Raw genomic sequence first — 24,492 nt, 5'->3', positions numbered from 1 at the left:
GAGTGATAACTTATAAATCTTTAAATAGAGACCTGCTATGGGCTACGAGGTTGTAAATTGTTGGTATATGGTTTTGTTGAAGCCATTAGACTGCATTATTTCAACTCGTTTTTTTAAAATAACCATGTTTAAAAAAAAAAACATATTCCATGTAGTTTGGTGCCACATGTATTTCAGAGCTGTGATGTTACTTATTGATAAATTACTAAATACTCTTCCTCAAGACATCCGTCCAGCATCCTCACCTCTGTTAAAAAATTTTTTTTTCTGAATATACTCTTCAGCTCTTGGTCTGCGTATTATACTATGGGTGTTTGTTCTTTATCTGTATTCCTCTGTCTAACTTTGTAAAGCGACCTTGGGCATTGGAAAGGCACTATAAAAAAACAATTATTATTATGATTAGCCATGTTTGTAATCCCACACCTGCTGTGAGAGTCTTTTATATGATGTGGCACTCAGCAGCGGTAGTATCTTTACTGTGGGTGCTCATTACTGAAAGTCCTATAAATGACTCAGTCATTTGATCTTGTGTGTTTTTATTTATTTATTATGAGCCAGCTAAATAAAGCTGCGAGTGTAAGTATAGATTTGGTTAAAAGCCTTTATTATTAGTGTCAATCAAATTTGCTTGGACAGTGTAAAATTATCTTTATGTGCATGTGTGTATAGAGCAAAAACGTGACGCCAAACACTAATAATTCAAAACAAAGGAAGAAAACATGTAAATTGTCACTGAAATCACGAAGGAAATCAGTGGAAATGCTTGTGGTTAGTCAATAACAAAAAGAAGTGCACCTTTATTGTCATTGCCTCTCTCTTTTGTGTTCCAATAAGGCAGGTTTCACATGATAACAGATGGTAACTCATTTTACTTTAGCCCCCTGAGTTGCATTTGTGTGTAAGAGAGAGACAGTGAGTATATGTGAGACAGATTTGACTCATACATGCCACGGGACTGCTGCTGTTCTCCTCTTCTACTGTCCCTCATCTGTAGTAGAAAATGAAAGTGTGATGAAATGTAATATCATCCCCCTTGGGTAACTCAAGGGAGACAAGCAAGCAGAACACAATATATATAATGGATATTACTGCAGTTCAGCACACACACACACACACACACACACACACACACACACAGTACAAGATGCTACAAAATAAACACACAGTTGCTTGCATACAAACGCAAACAGATACTCGCATGTACGCATGCACACACACTGTTATTTTCAGAGAACATTAACCTCAGTTACCTTTTTTTCTGTTATGTCCATGAAATTCACTTATATTTACCATCAGTCTCATTTTCCATCTTCCTAATGGATTTCAATAACAAGCCTTGAACTTCTGAGCCTCTGAAAGTACCGCGCACAGCCATGACAAACCCAAATCACTGGATAACATCTATTATTCATTATCTAAGCCATGTAGAAATAAATTGCTTTTCTTCCAGTCAAGGTTGACTGGGAGAGATGAGGGAGGGGGGTTATAGGGGTGGGGGCGAGGGGGTGGGGGGTAAGAAGGACGGAGTAGACAAGGAAGAAAAAATATGTGTGTGTGTGTTTGTGTGTACATTGTACTGCGGACACATTGGATCTGTCAGGGTCTTTGTTATAATGTCAAGTTATAGCTGTAAAAGGCTCTTAGCACTAGTGTTAGCAATATTTCTCTGTTCAGAGAAGAGCTTGTGTGTGTATGTGTGATTCTTTAAAATAGATATGATGGATGTTTGTAGTGTGACCTACTAATGGATACTGAAAAAGAACAAAAACTGTTCTTCATCTGAATGTATGTGTACCAGTCTAATGAAATCAATGGTCACGATTTATATAGTATATATATACATACAACTATTAATGTTGATCATTAAAAGATGCTTGAGGTGTTGTGTATACATATAGGACTATCTTTTAATGTATCGTTAATACAAATATATTTTCACATCAAATATATATTTTACATAAACAACATTTATTATTTTTACATTCATATTAATGGTGATCATTAAAAGAAGCTTGAGGTGTTGTGTATTTTCACTGTATATATATATATATATATATATATATATATATATATATATATATATATATATATATATACTATATTTTATATATATATATATATATATATATATATATATACTATATTTTATATTTATAATAAATACATTTGATAAATGAATACATATTGAGTCAACTGAACATTAATTACATTTAATACAATATATCATTTTTTACATGTTGTTATATTTATACATATTCATATTTATTGTGTCCATATATGTATTTAAATATATTTTAAATACCTTGAGCCTCCTTTACTCACCATTAATATGAATATGTAAATGCACTGTTGTCCATTAGCAGGTGATGGGTGTCCTAGTCTTTTCTTGCACGTCATATAAATATAGGCTTATGAATTTGAATTTGGTTGGCATTGCTAATGTATTTAAACAGATGGCAGCACACATATACTGCATTAGTCAACCGCTCTTTTGTTCTCTCAAATATGTATAGTACACACTGGATAACCTGAACAGCTATTATATAATAAAGTGAGATGGAACTTTGTACCTTGAGGTTAAACACTTACACACACATGAAATCCTGTTATATGTTTGCATGTGAGTTTCATTGAAGTGAAAGTGGTAATTGGTAATTATTAGAAATCCAAGTCCCTTGATATACACAAAAACACAGACTCCTACACACTGTAAGTACATCACAGCTTTTATAATAATGTGTTAATTAATAACAAGACTATCTAGTCCAACGCGATTACTGCAACTCACTTGTGACTATTTCCACAGCTCGGATTTGTCTGTGTGAACAAAAGTGTTTGTGAAGTTGTGTGTGTGTGTCTGCTCCTGCCTCCCTCATGTTATAGGTTGCTATGGATACAGCTTTTGACAGGCCCTTGTCAAATGCTTAGTTCGATACTCTGTGTCCACAGAGAGCAGTTCCTTTGATCATAGTTCAGAGCTAAGGGATCTTAAAAATCAGGGCAAGGGACGATACTTTGAAGACAAAAGTAAAAGAAAAATTCATTGGTTGACACTGTTTGGAGTGTCTATGTCAGTGCATTTCCTTAGTCTATCCATAACGAATATCTCAGACAGTTCGTAGATGAAATGATCATGTAAAGATGTTTTTGTTTTTACCTTGACAAGATTGAATCAATAAGCAATGATTCACTCAAACTTAGTTCTTAATGTAAAATCCTGTATAATCATTCTTCTATGGTAGTTAACCATGTTCAGTTGATCTACAAAAGGTAAAAGCAACCTAAATAGAAAACATCTCTTAGACTTTCTTTTAAAACATGCTTACGAGAAAGTAAAGATAGTCCTATTAATCCTGTTAGATAATGTCTATGACATGGCTGACTGAGTTGTTTGATTATTGATTGTTCTCATACATGAGTATTGACGAAGAAGTAAATTAAATGGCTTCCCAATCAATTATCTTTTCAGTAAACTCTAAAGGAATTGCCAATTGGATCTTGATGCCTTTCTGTGGCCAGATGAGATTTAGTGTGTGAGCCAATCAAAATCAATAAAGCCAAGCTGGAGTTAACCCTTTAATAACTAGCAAAGCTTGCTTTTACAATGAGTATAGAGTTTTTTTCCTAATGCTCCAATAAATTAAAACCAAGATGACATTACAGAGCGATCCATCTATGGAAGCATTCATTTGCTTTTCTGCTAAATTACAGCTGTATTATTTATTTCTAACCAACCTCATTCATGCTTTTTACCTGGTTATCTTTTGTTCATATAGATTACCAGTCAAATTTGCTGTAGTTCCAATAAAAGATGAATAGCAATGGTTGCTGTAAAATAAACCTCTAACCTCAAAAATAACTCAGATATGTACAATACAAAGGGTATGTGAAAAATATAGTTTGACAGGTTTGATAGGCAGATGCTTTGATTAAAATATCAAAAAAACACCCACAAACAGAATGAAAAAAAAAAAGAAAAACAGAAAGGAGAGAGAGAGCACCTGCAAACATCATTGGCACTGGTGATTCATGAATCCAATAGCTCTCATATGAGTTTAACATAGACTGGCATCACATTTCTCTGTTCTCTGAATGTGGCTAGTGGCATTTTAAAATGATTTGAAGCAAAACTGCTTCCTGTTCCTATAAACTAATCTGTTTCAATTAACCACATTATGACTGTTTTATCACAAAGTTTACTTCAAACCTACAGCAGCGTAAATGCATGCATGAAAATAAATGTTCATTAAGTATCTTGCTTAATTCTTCCTTCATAGCACTGCATTTTGTGTTGCAGTGCAGTGTTTTATCTGACTGTTTACACAAAAAGCTGACTGTTTGATGGCTATGTGTGTTGCTCTGTAATTAATAGGTATAAGTGCAAAGGATATTAATTACCCTTTAACTAAATTTAAATAGCTGAAAGACAAAAATTATTTTCATAAAACAATTATATAAAAGATGTACTCCACAATTACTGTATTAGCACCCCTAAATTCTAATTAGTAAAAAAAGTTCACCTTAGAACACTTAAGTTCCCTTTCAGTCGAGAACATCAGACGTAGTCGACATCGACTGAATGGGGATCACGCTAAGGGAACCTGTCTTCTTCGTACTACTTTTTAATCAAACCAATTCAACATTGGCGTGCGTGATTACACGCTCCTCCCCGCAGTGCTGGTATAAACACGGAAGTGGACGCTGGACGCACGCACCAGTTGCATTTCGCTTCAGAGCCGATCGGATGTCTCTGAAGAGTATTGTTTACAAAACAAGCGAGTGTGTCTGTGTTCCTGCGGGAAGACCTCCCAGTGTTGGTGTTTCTACAGCGTGAGTGCAGTGGTGATCGCAAGCTTCTCAAGCTCTCAACTGCTGTTTTAACAGATCAAATTTCTGTTTGTTTGTTTGTTCTGACAGTTGGTTAGAGGGCGAGAAGTGAGTGCTTCACTGTTTCAGTTCGCTGATTCAGTGTTGCCACGGTCATTCCCTGTGTGATTCAGCACTGGTGACGGTCCCATTTCCTAAAAGAGCAACACGGGTGCATTTGCATCTTTTTGATTTTTTTCATTCCGTCCATGTGTTTCTGGATGCATTCGTTCCCTGTCTCTCTGTAACAGTCACAATTGTTGCATCACGTGTTAATGGGCACGCTGAAGCAGCTTTTGTGGACAGTTCATGTTCTCATTGCGGGAATATGACTGCCGCGGTGTTGAGGTCGAGACTCGGTATCGTCCGCGAAGCGCGAGTCCCCATTACCACGCCCCGCCTTCAGGTGCCGCGTGGGGTGGATGACAGGAGGATAGTGTTGGATGTTTCGCCCGGAAACAATTCCCTGTGGGCTCCTCACTCCTCCCTTCCATAGCAGTCCCCCGTGGAGCGTGCTGGTCCATCTGTAATGGGTGGACCGCCCGTTTCACCTGGGGCTCCCCCAGAGGACAGGATGCCGATTGCAGTATCGGAGGGTGAGCTGGCCTCTGGAGATGATGACTCGACTGTGTTATCTCCCTCTGGGAGTGTAACGTTGCTCGAGCCGGATCCAGAACTGTCAGCTATGCTGATTTGGGCCACCGAGGCTGTCGGGCTCGAGTGGAACCCTCCACCTTGTCCTGCTCAGTCTCGGTTGGATGATTGGTATCTCGGTGCGGGCCGTGCTGGTTCTCAGCCCGCCGCCCCAGTGCCCTTCTTTCCCGAAGTGCATGGAGAGCTTACTAGGTTGTGGATCGCACCTTTACTGCCGAAAACTGCCTGAGTGGTTCTTCCCCCCTCGCTACCCTTGAGGGAGGAGCGGTGAAGGGTTATGAGGATATCCCTCCAGTGGAGCGGTCTGTTGCGACAACAGGTGCACCTGTGTCCAACGGCCGCTGCATCTGGGGGATCCTTGTCTCCCCTCGCAGGCCTGTGAGCTCGCATCAGGTTTGACGGTCAGAGCTTGCGGCCAAGCCGCCTCCTCTTTGCGTGCCATGGTGTTGTTGCAGGTCTATCAGGCCAAGACACCCATGGACATGCACAAGGGTAGTCTAGACCGTGCGCTCATGAGTGAGCTCCGCACTGCGGCTGACCTCGCCCTCACTGGCACGAGCGTCACAGCGTCGCAGCGTGCACGGTCGGTCTAGCAATGTCCACACTAGTGGTCCAGGAGCGCCATCGTTGGCTCAGCCTGGTTGAGATGGTGTATGCAGACAAGGTTCGGTTCCTCGACTCCCCAATTGACCTATGGCTAAGCCACGCCCCCTCCACTCACTCGGACAAACAGTCAACATCTGGTGACAGGTGCTATGGCAGCTGTCACAGTAGGAGACATTTTACAGGAGGCAATTGATGATTTTTGGAGACAGAAAGATTATATCATCTTGAAATCACCAAAAATATACGTTTCCAGGACAAGCCTTTTTACCATCTTTACCAAGAGTAGCCTATACCTCTCCGTTAGTTTGGTTCTACAGTATATGAATCATCCAGCATAAGATTACTAACATTTGTTATCTTGGTTATTTACAGATACATTAATGAAGCTTAAGAAAAAACATATAAAAATGAATTAAAACTGACTAACTGCAATGCATTTCAATGGACATGGAAGCAGAGAATGTCCGAGTGTATTGGGTTAGCTATGCGCACTGTGATTGGCTCATCGCGTTTGGGGGCGTGGGTTAGCCATAGGTCAATTTCCCAGGTTGGGTTGTTCGGCGACGCGGTGGAGAGCTGCGCCCAACAGCTCTCCGTCGCCCAGGCGCAGACGGAGGTCACCCGACACCTGCTGCCTTCACCGTCTGCCGGGGGCAGATCCTCCGCCTGCCCGTCGCCAAAGGCGTCCCCCTGCGGCCGTCTCTGCTCCCGCCGGACCATCGCAGCAGTCTCCACCCTGGTCTCGACGTAGAGCCAGCCGCAGGAGAGTTGCCCTGCCCGTTCCAGGTACTGCGAAGACTACGTCTGACGTTCTCAACTGAAAGGGAATGTCCTGGTTGCGTATGCAACCCACCGTTCCCTGAAGGAGGGAACAGAGGACATAGTCTCCTCGCCACTACTGCTGTACCACCGCTGACTCCGAGGGCCGCTCGGCTCCTCAGCGAAAAAGCAACTGGTGCGTGCACCCACTTCCGTGTTTATACGGAAATGTTGAATTGGCTTGTTTAAATAGTAGTACGAAGAAAACAGGCTCCCTAAGCGTGATCCCCATTCAGTCGACGTAGACTACGTCCCCCGTTGCCTCCTTCAGGGAACTGTGGGTTACATAGGCAACCAGGACGTTATAAGTCATGACGACTTCCTGTTTCTCTGGGTTCTAAATATGTAGTGACATGCAGGACAAATTCCTATTCATTAATCATGCATGTGTCTATATTGGCCCCACACACTCTGAGGAGGATGGTTTGAGTTGCCAAACAAACTGTAAAGATCGTAAGTGGGTGAATTGCAGATGCTAATTGTGTCCTGTTGGTCAGAAAGTCTCTAAAACTATGATCAGACCTCACCTATATAACCACAATTTGTTTGGGAAAATTGCAATAAAAAATATTTTGTGTAACCCCTCCAGTTCTATTCGTAGCACTCTGTAACAAGGACACTAACAACTGGATCCCCTAGGGCACTATTTTAACAATCTAAGCGTATGGTCTAAAGTGCACAGCGCAAGTGCAACTAGGGCGTGTCCGAATCCACTTTTGTCTAGTTTAACGACAGGAAAAATGGTTGGCGCACTGGTCATTGGTCCTGAATGGTGCCATGGTGGATTCAATATTTACATGGCTGAATTTGCATGTTAAAGCACGCAAGCAGACCATCTACGAGACAAGCCAGATTCCACTATATATTTATGTACACAATAATAATATTTTACATTGTAATCCGTTTATTTAAAAAATGTGGCATGTTTGTGTGCTGCTCTGTGTGTGTAATAAACAGAGTGTATGCGTGTTGTGGACCCGCCAATAGGCTCATATTACTAATGCGCCCTTTAAATAACAAAAAAAGATATACTTCGCCATTGACTTTAGACCAGGTTTTTGTTGGTCAATGGCGATGTCTAGTTCAGTTGCCTCAAAATGGCAACGCACCAACAATGCACCTGAACACACCTCATTTTCAGACCAGCGCAAATGCATTTGCTACTTAAACAATGTGGCGCAGGATGTGAAAATGATAACTGCGTCAGGCTAAAAGTAGCAAAAAACACCTGCGTTGCGTAATATATGGCACCAGGCGTATGATAGGGCCCCAGTGTTAGTTGCTAGTGCACCTCTTGAGGCCAGTGTAGTGAGGTTTACTTGCACAGCTCTTATTACCTGGCCGTCGTTACATTTGGTGATATCAAACAGCAATCTCCTATTTTGCCAGGCTTTTCTGGAACTTTCAGTGAGACTAGATGTTATGGTCAGATGAGACCAAACCACTTTTTTGCAAAAACACTAGAGGTGGGTTTGGCAGAAACATGCATAGCCATGCAAAAAACCTAATCCCAAGTATGAAGTATGGTGGTGGATCATAAACTCCATCAGACAACTCCAAGTAGCAGATATTAAATCAACACCTGACTGACCCTGTCAGGTAGCCTACTCTGGGCCATGAGCTGGATCTTATAGCATGACAATGATCCAAAGCACATCCAAAAATAAACAACAGAGTAGTTCACTGACCACAGAATGAAGGTTTTGCATAGCAGACCCCTGACCCAAACCCCATTAAAAACAACAACAACAACAACTGTGGGATGAGCTAAGTCCACAAGCATGGACTTCTGAATCTGAAGGTTCTGGGAAGATTAGGTATGGAAGAATGGTCTCATTACTCTTGCCATGTGTTCATCAACCTTATTACGCATCGTAAGAGAAGATCCAGAGCTGTTATCTTGGCAAAGGGAGGTTGCACAAAGTATTAAATGTAGGGGTGCCAATAATTGTGGAAAAAAAATATTTCAGAAACAAAAATATTTAATATTTTTTACTAAGAGAGAAATTGCAACAACAAATGCTCACAGTCAGTTTTGCTCATATTCACCAAGGGTGCCAATATTTGCAGATCCCACTGTATGACTTGAAAGCACAATTTGTATGGGCACTGATGGGCGGACCTTCATACTTACCCCCCCCCCCCCCCCCCCCCCCCCCCCTTAAAAATCATGTTTTCATACAAATCACATTGTACAAATTCATTTAAAAAAAAAATCACCATCTTGTAAAATACTTATTATTTCCCATGATATTGTGTTGTGATCCTCTTTCAAATTTAAAACAAATGATAAAACTATTTTTAAAAAACATTCATTGTAGTCATGGTTACACTTTATTTTACAGTATATGCACTTTCAATCTCCTTACAGTGTACTTACCCACAAAAGTACTGAGTAATGTAAGGTAACAACATGGGTTTAGGGGTAGGTTCAGGGTTAGTACATTGTTATTACACAGTTAGTGTCATTACTACAATAAGTGCATAGTATGTGAGGAACATGACTGTAAAATAAAGTTCTACCGGAATAACCATTAGAATCATTAAACCAATGTGAAGATTTATGATTTTCACTTGTTATGGATAACTAGAACATAAAAATGACTAAATAAAAAAAACGATTTAGATTGTTTAGTAATTTCTGTTACATTTGACCTACGTGTTGTATTGAAATCTGGTAATGTAGTTCAAACTCCCTTGCTTGAGCTTAGGCCAATCTTCCATTAAATCTTCTCATAATGACAGGATGTTATATTATTTTGTGCTGAATTTCCCTGTGTGGGTGTATATAATGTGAAAGTCTCTAAAGAACATGAGAGATTGTAATGTCATCATTGGACTTGATTTTCTTTTTTTTTATCAAGCAAAACCTCTGGTTAAACCTCTAGGTCTGGGGTTTTTCATTAGTTTTGATTCAATGCTTTTGTCATTGTTTAGAGTACAAGTGCCAAGGAAAGAATTAACATTTAACCAATGCAAATACCAAATATTAAATATTATTATTGTTGTTGTTATAGCAGATAGTGATATATAGTAGTTTCTGGTTCAGATGTTACAATGCAGTATTGCTATACTTTTCATACTCTCAAACAATACAAGTAATTAAAAATGTACATTTTTATTAATTAAATTGAAAATATCCTATAGCTATTCAATATACTTGACTAATGTGAAGAGAAACTGTATGTTAGACAGAGTTGGCTCATGACCAAAGGTATAGTTCAACCATAAATGAAAACTCTGTCATAATTTACTCACTCTCATGTTGATCAAAACATTGTATGCATATACAAAAGAAGATATTTTGAAGACTGTTGGTAACCAAACCATTTTATGACCATTGACTTGGCAACAAAAAAACAATGAATAGGCATATTTTATATTCCACAGAATAAGTCAGGTTGTGATCAACATGAGGGTGTATTTTTGTGTGAAATATATCCCTTTAAAAATGTAACTGTGAAATAACCCAGGTAAGGTCTAACATCAGCTCTGTTTTCAAATGAAAACAGCTCAATAATTCTAAAAGTAAAGCCAGTTGTCAAAGTCTATAAAGTGTCCTTTCACATGTGATGAATGTTATATGGTTGGACTCAATTCAAGAGAATTGCTGACCACACAATTTACTTAAAAATGGCAGTTTGGACCAATAGATCTTCAGAGTCTTTGTTATGGGCCTCATTGTGTGGTGCTGACCTGTAGGTTGTATGAAGAAAGCCATCCCACATCCTGGTTAAAGCCTCATTAGAGTTAAGACCAGCTGGGTAAGTGGGTGGGACACTGTTCTTAAATCCATTTACCCACGACTCCTACACAAGCCTCTAACCGCTGAGAAATTGTGTGGTCACTTAAAACGGTGGCCTTTTGTACACCATTTTCTCACACCCAGTTCATTATTTAAGATGTCAAACTAAGTCATGAGCTTACTGGTTTACTGGGAAATGATTATCATCTCAAATTAGAGTTGTTAAATGACATTTGAATGTTATATGTTAAATGAGACATGGAAATCAGTCTGCTGTTGGCCTTTTTTTACATTTAGCTATTATTTTTAGCTCCATATGCATTGTGCTTTTAATGATCAAATGATGTATTTGGTTGACAACATGCCTATTTCCATTTTTACCTGTTCAAACAGGATAGCTAATTGTTTAAGCAATTTAGGACTACTTATCAAAATGGCAAAAAAAAAAAAAATGTTTATATTAAACAAACGTAAAGTAACCCCAGCCTTTTGTTGCTTAAAAACTCACTTGCTGTGTAGACAGCTTTGTTGATTATAATTATAGCAATCTATATTTGTCGCATTGCTCACTTGCAGTTTAGACACTGTGTAATTCACAACATGAAGTACATCATATCTGCAACAGCAGCCACATGACATTTTTAGACATTCATGAATAGAGGCAAGGCTGTATAATGATGCTCATTTTCCAGCACTACAGCAGAGCAAGACATCATTTCCACTGCGTCTTTGAACAACAAACGCATGCTGGGAATCCGTTGCTGCAAGCTGTATAACATATGTTGCATATAAAAGTACATTTCTGATTGGATTACATTCCCTTACTGTATTCAGAACAGTTTTATAGAAACCACTGGCAATGCATCGGCCCATCAGTTACAGTCAGTTTCTGTGGATACACAGCAGAGTGCCAAGTGCCCCAACTATAGAGCTTGGTTTCATGTTTAATATGCTAAAATAAACTTTAGATATTCTCTGCTCAGCAGACATTCTGCTGAGTTTATCATCAGTAAAGACGCATCATGCAACTGTAGCAGCTGCGGTGGTTAAAATAAATGTTTCTCTCTGTATCTTTCTCTCTGTCTCTACCCTTGTGAAATGAAATGAGTTGCAATAAGCAAAAATAGCATACATTTAATCGAACTAGAATATATTATGAAATTACTTTTTTATATTAATATAAAATAAAACTTAAATTAAGTTTTTGGCCTTTTGGAACAGGCACAACAGAAATGATCACATAGGAAACCCAAAAGAGGAATCAATTCCTCTCGCGGCGGCCCAAAAATTATCGAAAAGAATCTGACTATGACGCCACTGACGGCGGTTGCGCAGCTCAGAGTCAGGATACGTTACCCAGGGGAGGGAAGAGTCATGCCGCCCCATGAGCAACAGGTTAGGAGTCACCGGATCAGGATCCGCAACGTCAGAAGAGACATAACCTAGGGACTTTGAATTGAGGATACCTTCGATTTCAATCATCACTGTGCATAGCATCTCTTCAGTGACAGCTTGGGCACCTAGGGTGGTCTGCAGGACAATCTTGATGGAACGTATTTCACGCTCCCACGTCCCGCTGAAGTGGGGTGCGTGTGGGGGGTTGAACTTGAAGGAGATCCTCTGTTTGGCCAGGACTGCCTGGAGGTCAGGGGTCAGGGATCGGTAGACTTCCTGTAGCTCTCTGTTGCCTCCGATGAAGTTGGTACCTCTGTCAGAAAGCAGCTCAAAAGGTTTGCCTCTGCGAGCTATAAAGTGCCTTAGCGCCATTAAAAAGGAATCTGTATTCATGTGATTGAGATATAGATGTACACACCAAGTTGTCAGGCATTTGAAAATAATTCCCCACCTTTTCTCAACCTGCCGTCCAACTTTCATAGTTTAGGGCCCAAAACGATCTATCCCGGTGGAATAGAAGGGAGGTTTGCAGAGGCATAGGCGAGCAGGAGGGAGAACGGCCTTTTGGGGAATAAAGGGTTTGGCACGGGACTGCTGGCACTTAGCACACCTGTGCTGATGTTTCTTGACAGCCTCACGGTACAGAATCGCCTCCTCAGCTCAGTGAAGAGCCTCTCGGGCCCAGAATGATGTAGGTGGTCCTCACAATCCTTAATTATAAGTTTTGTTATCTGATGGGCAGGGTACAGGACAACTGGATACATGGCATCAGGGGACAGGTCCCTGCTTTGTCATATCCTTCCGCCTACTCGAATGAGACCTGACACTGGATCTAGTTCCGGAGCAAGGGAGAGAAGACGAATGGAATGTGGAAGGGGTTTTTGGGTGTGAAGGCATGCCAGATCATTTCCAAAGGAATCCAGCTGGGTGTGTCTTAGGATGGCAGTCTCTGCATCGAGGTAGGTTGCTGATGGGAGGCAGCGGTAGAGTCAAGGAGATCCTGAAAGGTGGTGAACTGGTTAGGGTCAGAGATGGAGGGATTTTGGCACCATAGAAACTGGGCTTACGTAGCTCTACAGGATCTTCGGCCTGATCTATTGTGGGATTAGCTGGCCACAGGTCAGGGGGTTGCAGGACGAAGGCAGGTCCTTGGTTCCACCTGCAAGGGTAACTTAGATCAGACAGCTGCTTCCCTCTAGTCAGATCGTCAGCTGGGTTGTTCTGGGAATCCACATAGCACCATTCCTGGCCTTTGGTGAGTTCCTGGATTTCAGCCACCCTGGTTCCAACAAAGACCTTATAGCGGCATGAGTCTGAGAGAAGCCAATAGAGGACGGTGGTAGAGTCACTCCAAAAAGTAGCCTGTCTGATGTTGAGGGTGAACTCTGTTTGGAATTCTGTTTGAATAGTTGAGCTCCAATGAGGGCTGCGCACAGTTCAAGTCGAGGGATAGATAGTTGTTTTTTGGGTGCAAAACGGGACCTTGCCATTAGGAAGGACGCATTCACCTGTTGACAATCTTCAGTGCGCATGTAGGCGACTGTGCCATAAGACTGCTCTGACGCATCGCAGAAGATGTGCAGGTCTTGGATGGCTGAGGGGGTGTCTACTGTCCAATGGATAAGACAACAGGGCAGTACTATTACTACTAGAGATTAGGGAGTTCTCCTTGCCAGGAAAGTGAGGCTTCTAGGGTGTTGTGGGGAAGGTTTGGGTCATCCCATTCTCTTGCCTTTGCCCACAGGTGCTGGAAAATGATCTTGACTCTTGTTGTGTAGGGGAGGATGTAGCCAAGAGGATCATACTAACTCACAAGAACTCTGTAGATGTAACGCATGGTTGGAGTAGTAGCTTCATTGGCTCTGTGCCTGTATTTCAGGGTGTCCGTATGGCAATTCCAGTGGAGGCCTAGAGTATATTCCATGGGATCAAGGGAAGGATGGTGTGACAGCCAGAGCTCTGCCTGGTCTGAACTAGCATCGGGAGATCACAGATGACCTTGGGGTCATTACTGGCCCATTGACTAATCTCAAAGCCACCAGAGGAGAGGGTTGCACGCATGCAGTGAAAGAGGTCCTTAGCTTCCTCTGGTGTGGGAAGACTTTGAAGGCAGTTATTCACATAGAAACAATGCTGTATGGAATAGGTAACATGCTCATCTGCCTGTGCATCCTTGGCGATCCTCTGGAGGGCGTAAATGGCACAGCATGGGCTAGCGGTGGTGCCAAATGGGATGACTTGCCATTCAGATACAGTTGGAGGAGATCTACTGTCTAGATCACGCCAAAGGAAGCACAGGAGGGGTTTATCTCGGGGTAGCAGGCGCACCTGGTGGAACATGGACTTAACGTCTCCACTGATGGCAATCTTGTGCTGCCTGAAACGAAGGAGAACTCCAAGGAGGGAAGGCCCAAGGGTTGGACCAGGGAGCAATTGTGAATTCAGGCATTGATTATGATAGGAGAAAGAACAATCAAATACAATGCGGTCCTTTCCATTATGATGCACAATGTGGTGAGGTACCAAGACTCAGGAGCATCTGCTACTTCAGATAAGGTTAACTTCTTGATATAGCATCAACTAACTTCTGGATATCTCTTGTATAGGTCTCTGCCTGTGGGGGGGTTGCCTGTAAAGCGTAACTTTACTATGAGTAAAAGGGGGCTTACGTTATCATGCTGCTTCAAGGGAATCTGCCTGAGATGAGTGTAGCGCCGCTGGAGGGATTTTACAGGATGAGAATGTTCGGACAAGGAAAGCTGATCAGCAGTGAAGGCATGCCTGATGGCATAGGATTTCTCTGGATGGGCCTTTGGAATGAGGGTGAAGGACACGGCGGCACCGTTTAGAGTTTGGACAACCTGTCTCACAGTCCTCAGCTTCAGGCTCTCAGACTCTCCTACCAACTGGAGTTTCTGGGTGGCAGGATTCAGGATGATTGTACGTTCCGACCCATCATCCAATATGGCATACGTGTCTAAGGACTTGTTTCCATTATGCAGAGTCACTTCAATTACCTTCAGGAGCACTTTATTCCAATCCCTAGGATGGTCTAGGTAGAAATTATGCACTTGCATGTTGCATAATTGGTTGATGTTGCATAGGACCTGCAGATGTTTCCCATTGCATTGGTTGCAGCGTCCCTTCAGATCACACTGGTTTGCAAAGTGGTCTTGTGCACACCGCCAGCAGATTTTCTGTCCTGTGATGCAACTAGTTCTCCGATCTTCAGTGAGCTGCAGGAAGTCATCACATTTACTGACATGATGTTCAGGGGAGTTACAGTAAGCACACACTGGACAGCGTGTGGATGTGGTGTTGGGGGGAAGCTGACTGGCTCCAGGAGGAGCTATCTGAACTTTAGGGGAGGTCACTTGGGAAATCTTGCTACCATGGAGTATAGCTGTAGCTCTGAATGGGTGAGAGGGTGGTGGCCTTGGTCGGACAGGCTGAAGGGCTCTCTCCTTTTGTGGCTGGTAGTGGGTTTCCTGTTGTAGCCAGGGGGAGAAATCTAGAAGGTTATAGGAAAGGGGACCTGGTCTGCTCAAACTCATGCTTCTCTTAAACTGACAAAGGTGCTCACTGGGTAGTTTATCTTCTAGTAGTCGCTCGACATGTGAGCCACAGGTAAGCTCGGAGAAACCTTTGCGGCCCATGGACTGGAGGAGACCCACTAAGGCCTGTACTCTAAGGGAAAACTGATCTAGGCCTCTACCATAACCTATCCGGATAGCAGGCATCTCCATCATAGCCCGGAGCTCTCTCAGAGCAAGCTGTCTGGGTTGGCCATAACGCTCATCCAGGGCCCGAATAGCTTGAGTGTAGGGATCTTGGGCATACACATAAGCCAAGGCAAGCCGCTTCACCTGATCTACCTTTAAGTGATCCAGTAAGATGAGATATTTATACTGCTCCGACTCTCCTGACTCCAACAGGTTGGATAGGGCCATCTTTAACATACTGGCTTTCATCCTCTCTAGTAAGATCAGGGAATGAGGGACCTTCTATCTTGCTATATGACTGCAGTCAGCCTGAAGGGGGAGCTAAATGGCTTGGTGGGGCTGCAGAAGTAAGGTGGTGAGGCTGCACATTGTAGGGCTGGTATGCTGGCTGGGCAGAGTGGGCCATAGCTCTAAACCAAATTTGAGGTTACGACATGTAGGCTGGGAGCAAGGGGTTACGCAAGACTGGGACTTGACAGGTGGCAGGGAACTGACTATGGTCAGAAGGATTTGTGTGCTGCCAGGACTGAGCTAAGGGCTGAATGGTAGGGGCACAGCTTACAGGAGGTGGATAAGGAAGCTGCTGCCGAGGTGCGGAAGAAAAGGGCTTATAGTCACTTGTGGTAGCCTGGGGTGGCATTGCAGCATGCTGGGCTTGTGATGCTACTAACTGAGGGCCAAGGTTTTCAGGGGATGGTACTGAACGAGACTGTGAGGAGTGGCCTTTACCAAACATACAGCTCTGGATTAGTGTACCTTGATTTCTTACTTCTTCTAGTAACTTCTGTAAGAGCTCAGTTTGAGAGTCAGGAATTGGGGCTACATGAGGGTCATGTGGGTACTCGGGGGCAAGGGCGCTTCTGGAAGAGACAGGTGAGGAAGGGTCTGTTGCTGGCTCCGGCTCTTCCGGTGGTTCCGGCTCTTCCTCTTCATCCTCCTCGCTGAGTAGTTGAGGTGGCTCTTCCTCCTCCTCAGACTCGTACTGTGGTTGATACTGAGGTCCAACACCACAGATGTCTGCAGAGTGAAGCGGTGGTGGCTCTGGTGCTTCAGCAGGATGTCGTGGCCGCTGACCATATTCCATGACGTAGTCATCATAGCGTACAGGACGCGGGGCTTGGCGGCTAGTTTTCTAGGAGGGAGGAAGGATATGGGATACAAACAATTAACAACATAATGCCACAATACAAGGCCACAATTAATTTGAATGACAATCAAACATTTTTACAAGAACGTAGAATGCAGGAAATTAGCTAGGTAGCCTACAAACAAAGTCAATACATTTTCTCTGCCCCATAATTAATAAACTGATAATGCCTATAAATACTATAAAAAAGGAATGCAAGATTCATACATCTCATAATTACCTTAACATAGGGATGGCTGACGCGAAACTGACGTTCCAAAGCTTTCCGAGATCCCGAAGCGCAGATGTTTCGAAACACTGATCCGAAGTGCGATTCAAAACACCCATGTCACGTGACTACGGCTAAATTAAGCTTCGGAGTGTTTCACAAGTGTGAAAAAAGTGAGACATTGTGGCTTGATTTCTTTTATTTATATTATTTTTTCATGACCAAAATAACATTATGCACAGTAAGGAGCCTACAGGTTACAAGCTTCACATATTAGAAAAATACAATAATAAAAAAACAATTTTTTTAATGGCTCGTTGTCAAGGTTGTTTTAGATGTCACCGTTGAGATGGGTGTCGGATTTTTTAGAAGCCACCACACAATTTGGCACATTTGCTTCAACTGTTTCATTGTTTCACGAAGCCTCGATCTGCCCACCACTACCTTAACATACCATCAAAGGAGAAACGTATGGAACTTACATAGTTCAATAACGCACACAAGGCAGGAGACACGGTATTTCCAGCAGCAACACACAAGGATTCCTCTATGTGGCATGAACAAACGGGGCTGTGTGTACAGGTCCTGTCTCATGAAGTCTGTGGCTGATTGAGGCTAATTAGTTAAATGTGTGGTGAACTGCATGGGGAACTGAGTGGCAAAGAAAAATGGGGCGTGCGTGGCAACTGCAGGACAGAGATGAAAACTTCCAAACAGTTAGAACTTTATCAGTGAAGAGCATGCTTTCTCCGCCATAACCATCTTGCAGCACATCTTCGTCTTCGCAAAATCCTAATTACAGCATCGTATAGATGACATTGTATGATGCTCATATAAGTTTCTTCATATTGCGTTAGTAGCTGATAACACCAAATCAGTAAAGGAATAAAAATTGCACTACAAAAAATCTCCATAAATTGCCTGTTTTTACACTTCCTACTTTTCCCTGCTTGAGAATGTCTGTCAAATGAATGGATGACTTTAGCACACATGTGGTTTTGTTTACAAATTTTGGTTCACTTAAATAGGGATGGGACGATTACCGGTTTCACGATAAACCACGATAAAATGTACTGACAGTTAGTATTATCATTTAAAATTTAATCATCATTAATTAATTAAGTTTTGACATGCCCTGATATTTGTATTTTTTTCAGTTGCTTATAAACATATTAATGGCAAAGGTGTAATTACACTCTATTTAGCACGAACATGGCTATCATAAAATGTGAGCAACATGTATGTACATGTTTGCATTTTTGAGAGAATATTATTAATGCGTGGTTATTCAAAAAACTCAAACTTACATTTTCTGACACATACGACCAACTTCACATATTCCCACAATACTTTTGACTAATGAATGTTGTCAGCTAGAGTTTTTACTTCAAAATGATCTGAAAATCATCCGGGCTAATCGTTCACATTGAACAATAGATTGATTTAAATTTTGTAAGACACTTTTAGTTTGGAAAGGCAATATGCAGATGGACGTGAATGATCCAACAAGGTCATGAATAATGTCCTAATTCACACCTGAGAAGACAAAGACCTGCTAATGCTGCATACTAATGAGCCCTTGCCCTTCATTCAGGTGTCACTGAGCCACAAGAAAGAATGCAAAGACAACACACACACATATATATATGCATACACACACACACATACACATACACACACACACACACACACACACACACACACACACACACACACACACACACACACACACACACATATATATATATATATATATATATATATCACTACACAATTGGTTCAGAGTTAGAAACATCTTGAAAAAAAACATGTATTTTTCCACAAACTGTGTATGCTTGCAAATTGTATAATATCCAAGGTAAACATTTCTAGTAATTGTGCAGTTAATTCTAATTCGTATTTTCAGAAAGTTTTGGAATATGTAGGCTATCCTCTCCCCAAATTTGTCACTAATAAAACACAAAAATAATTTAAAGAGAAGGCTTATATTGACATTTTAAGATTTTGTTTGCACCTGTAAATTAGGTTTTGATGTGGCAGTAAAAACTTTACAATCTATCCAAAACGAAATGTTGTCTTTCATATTTCGTCTGTAACATATCGTCTTTTATAATATATATTAGGGCATACATGTTCATTTGCAGTTTAATATGTTGCTTATACAAAGACATTTTATTTCAACGATTTCGATTTTTACTCATCTCAGTAGGCAATATAGATAGTTTGCTAAAAGCTAAATTCATTCACACACAGACACGCGCAAGCTGTAGTAAACAACAGCATGCATATGTGCCGTTCATTCATTTAAACACAGAAACGCGATTCAAATTTAAACAGTCTTTTGTTGTTTACAGACACCATTTCATATCGCGATTAGAACAAAGCACTTACTGATCTGCAGCTGGATCCGTTGTTAGGCTACTCCAGCACGTTTGAGGTAAAATTTCCAGGATTATCACGATATTATTCCTCACATCATGTTATCCAGCTGTTGTGGGCGTTGACTGGTTTGCATGTGTTGCTTCAGATCTGCGTTTGAATAGCGTGCACTCTCCATGGGCGTGTCAAATTAGCAGAGTAATGAGGTGCCAGAACGATAATGAGAACGGCTGATCTCTCGCTCTTTTTATATAGATTACATAAACAGAGAATATTTGTTTTAGTTTTGAATTAGATAATTTAAAACTACACACTTAAATGATTATAGAGATATATATATATCATGTCTGAGTGAATAGTATTCGCTGAGTTTTGTTTAAATTTAGAGACGTGCTTCAGAAAAAAAGTTCACGGAGACGGAGAGGCAGAAAGCACACCCTGTATATTTTCTTTATTTTACAAAAGCACAATGTTTTATTTCGATTGTAAGTGGACACATACAAAAGTAGACATTTAACAGCTTATTTTTTCATATTTCTTAAGTCTGTATGACCAAAACTGACGGAGTATTTTAGGTCTATTTTGCTGCTATGTAAAAAAAAACTGACCCCAGAGGGTTAAAACCGTGTTTGATTATCGCGATTTTAATAACTCACTGTAAATCCTGTCCAGTCAACAGTCTTACGCAGGCGCAGGCGCATGTTGTTTTTGTTTTTTTATTTGAGAAGGAATGGCGAATGGCAGTGACCGTGCTCGGGAGATTTTTCAGCCTTTTAAGAGGACCAAATGCTGCTCGAGTCGTCCTTGCGATGGAGGTTTGGGTAAAATCGAATATGGTAAAATCGATTGATATGATAAAATCGACGTCATTGTTCGTTGCTGTCTTTAGTTTATGGTGTAGGAAGACTCAGGACCATAGCTCATGACACGCAGAGCTGACGTTGTTATGACAATGGGAGTTTTTGTTTTCGACGCGCGCTGTATGCGGTAAAGCAATCACAACAAACTGAGCTGTCTGGCCAATCAGAGCAGAGTAGTTTGCGGAAAGGAAGGATTTAGAGAGATTAATTCATCTGGCGAGTCGTTTGAGAATAATTGAAAATCTGGTGATGTGCAAATGTATATTATGAGAAAATGAAACCGTTTTTTAAAATAGCATAATTTGGGCCCTTTAAAATTAGCGTATATGACATTCTTCTTTCAGACGAATACAATCGGAGTTATATTAGAAAATGTCCTGGCTCTTCCAAGCTTCATAATGTCAGAGAATGGCTGTATGTCTTTGGAAGTCTATCAAAGTGCATCTAGTCATGATTAAAGTGCCCCACGCATCTCCGGGGTTTAATAAAGGCCTTCTAAAGTGAAGTGATGCGTTAGTGTAAGAAAAAAATCCATATTTAAACCTTTATCTACTAAAATAACTAGCTTCCGGCATACAGCTGTACGCATCGATTTATGCAAAAAGACTAACTTTATGCACAGCGTAATGACGAACGCGGTTGCTCAGCGCATTTAGTTTGAACTGCAATAGGCGTCAATTGCCGTCATTACGTTGTGTGTCAAGTTCAAAGGTGAGTAAATCATGGGCTAATTTTCACGAATGTAGTTACAGGTGAAGTGTGTACATTTTAGTGCCATCTAGCGGTCCGGTTGCGAATTGCAACCAACGGCTCAGCCCAACACTCACCCCTCCCTTTCGAAGAAGTTATGGTGGCCAAAACAGGACAAACATGTCGTTGTCTGAGACAGCAGAGAGTAGCCAGTCAATAAACATCCTTTGAGTTTGAGGTAAAACTATGAAACGTTTGCAATAGGCATTTACCCTTTGAATGACCAAATTACACTTTTGTGTACACAGTAGCGAAGCAATGCTAACAAATAAGTTACACTTTATTTATGCAAATTCTGAAAGTAAGCATTATTGGTCACTTGATAGGTACATGGTCCTGTTACATGAAATTACAATCCAATGACATATTTTTCAAGAGGGAAAAGCATTCCTTCTCGCGGGGGGTGATGCCTATTTTGTATCTAAAGAAACCAGACAACAGTTTTCACTTAACGTTACATTGCTAAAGTTGGACAAACTTACCTGTCCAGCAGAAAACAGGCACCTTCGCCGTTGTTAAAAAACCCCCCAAAAAAACAAACAATGTCAATCCAGGATTTCTGCCGTCGTCTGTCCCGATTTTGTCTGGCTGCATCATGTTTTCTTTTCAATCAAATGAAGATTGACGCTCTGTCGGCTCTTGTGCAAAATAATATGTTTGGTCCTCCATTTGTTTAAATTTCACGTTCTACTACTAACTACTACTTCTACTTCTTCATGCGTATTCAACGTAGTGGCGGTGCAAGTTGCCTCTAAAAACACCAACGAAGAAGAAGAAAAAACAGTTATGAAACGCGCTCTGTAGAGAAGTTTGTCCATTTAGGGCTACTGTAGAAACATGGTGCACATATGTGAATGGCCCCTAAGGGGACCCACAATATAGTATAGATATAAATGGCTCATTCTAAGGTAATACAAACATAACGGTTCATTTTGTAAGGCCTTTATACACCACTCAAAACATAGTTATAATGCATTTCTGACAATATATCCTCATAAATTTTACACACTGCACCTTTAACTAAGATTAACTAATTAGACCATATTGTAAAGTGTTACCCATATTTATAAATACATTTTAAGCTAAATAAATGTAAAATGTTTTAATGCCTTAGTTCATGACTCATAACATTTACTAATGATTTGAACCTTATTTTGAGGTGTTACCAACTTACCATAAAATGTTTCCATGTTGACAGTGCATTACAAGGTTTCATTTGAATCTGTGTTATCAACTATAACATAATCTGGAACAAAGCAAAAAAACAACAAAGCAAAAAGTATAAAAATGTACAGGTCCTGACTGTTCTTCCCAGTATTGACTAGCACTACATGCTTAGATTATGCATTTGTCCATTTAATTAGGCAGCTGTGGAGGCTAAATCAAATGGAAATAGTGTGAATTGACAATGGTCTGGATTTATACCGGCCACTGTATCATATATTCCAGCTGATGTGTATTGATTGAACTCCATGCAGGCTCAGGAAGATCGCAGTCTGTATGCATCAGAGGGGATACATGCATTGAGGTGTGTGTGTGTGTGTGTGTGTGTGTGTGTGTGTGTGTGTGTGTGTGTGTGTGTGTGTGTGTGTGTGTGTGTGTGTGTGTGTGTGTGTGTGTGTGTGTGTGTGTGTGTGTGTGTGTGCACACCATCTTGCCTCTTGAGTGTGATCCATTGCTGTTCTGATTAGGAATATGGCATAGGTTACTGTTTGTATATTTGTAGGATACTAATGATAAGGCAGAGTTGAAAATAGGCTGACAGGTGAAGATGATCTGGCAAATAATTTGCAATAATTAAAAGGGTTAATTGGACTTCGCCAGAGACTTGTTGCTTGTTGTTTGTTTTAATGTTGGCCGTATTATCTATATTGGCCAATATATTTAATTGTTCATGCTCATTTCCTCTATTTGTAAATTTAGATAACCTTTTCCATCATTTAACACTAAAACTATAATAGTTTAATATCTCTGTTACATGCAAATAAAATAAATTGTTCATACTTCACATTATAATGTAATGTATGAACAATTTCACTAATATAACTTTAAATGATTTTTTTTTTTTTTTTTTTTTTTTTTTTTTACTTAGACAAAATAGTGTAGAACTTAAAACTGGCCATTTCTCAGTTATCAGCCACAACATGAATTATCAATTTATCATTTTAGCCAGAATATTAATCTATGTCTAGTTAAATTATTTCTAATTTCTAATGTGTACACACATGCTTCCCTTTCAAGGGAACTCGAGCTGCGTCGAGACGCGGTGGGAATGCCTTGCGTGATTGCGTCGTGAAGCACGTGTAAAATCAGTCCAATGGAAAAATGAGACGTCATAGGCGGGTGACGTCATCGACCAGGAAGCTATAAAGCACCCTTGTGATCATACTACATTAGCTTTGTTGCCTTCAGCAAGCGCTATCTGTATATCTGTCCATGTCTATTTATTGTTGTCTGTCTCAGTATCTAGATATATATTATGGAGAAACAAGAATTCAAACGTTGTGTTGTTCCCTACCCTCGTTGTTCCCTACCCTCGTTTTATCTCCTTTAAAAAGGAGCTATAGAAGGGGTTCCTCCTCCCAGCAGACAGTCAGGGTTTTTACAGCCGCTACTTCATTGTTCCGAAAGAGGATGAGGGGTTGCGTCCTATTCTAGACCTGTGTCAATTAAACAGCAGGTTTCAGAATCTCATGTTCATAGTATGCTTACACTAATATGATTGTGTCACAGATTCAGCCCGAGGACTGGTCTGTCACAATAGACTTGAAGGACGCTTATCTATCCATCCTCAACACAGGAGGTTCCTGAGGTTTGCTTTCGGGGGCGAAGCATACCAGTATCAAGTTCTTCTATTCGGCCTAGGTTTATCACCCCGCACCTTTACAATATGCGTGGATGCAGCTCTGGCTCCTCTGAGACTCCAGGGCATTCGTGTATTATACTATCGATGTTTGGTTGATCCTAGCTCAATTTGAGCAGATGGCAGTTCGGCGACTCAACGTCAAGAAGAGTGTGCTCCTCCCAGCTCAGAGGACCACTTTTCCAGGTGTTATAAACGATTCGCCGTAAATGGGGTAAAACTAGGCCAGTCACTCACTGTGGAACAGTTTCAGACTGTTGGGTCTCATGGCAGCTGCGTCCAACGTAATTACTTTTGGCCTTCTGTACATGAGACCCCTGCAGTGGTTGCTCAGGACCAAGGGGTTTTCTCCAACGGGAAATCCGTTTTCACATGATCAAGGTCACGCGTTTATGCCTACGTGCCTCGTTCATGTGAAAGAACCTTGGTTCCTCGCCCAGGCCCAGTGTTGGGGGCTTCTTGTCAACACTTATGC

Source organism: Phoxinus phoxinus, assembly GCF_949152265.1.
Source record: "Phoxinus phoxinus genome assembly, chromosome: 2".
Lineage (NCBI taxonomy): Eukaryota > Metazoa > Chordata > Actinopteri > Cypriniformes > Leuciscidae > Phoxinus > Phoxinus phoxinus.
This window is presented reverse-complemented; position numbering follows the sequence as displayed.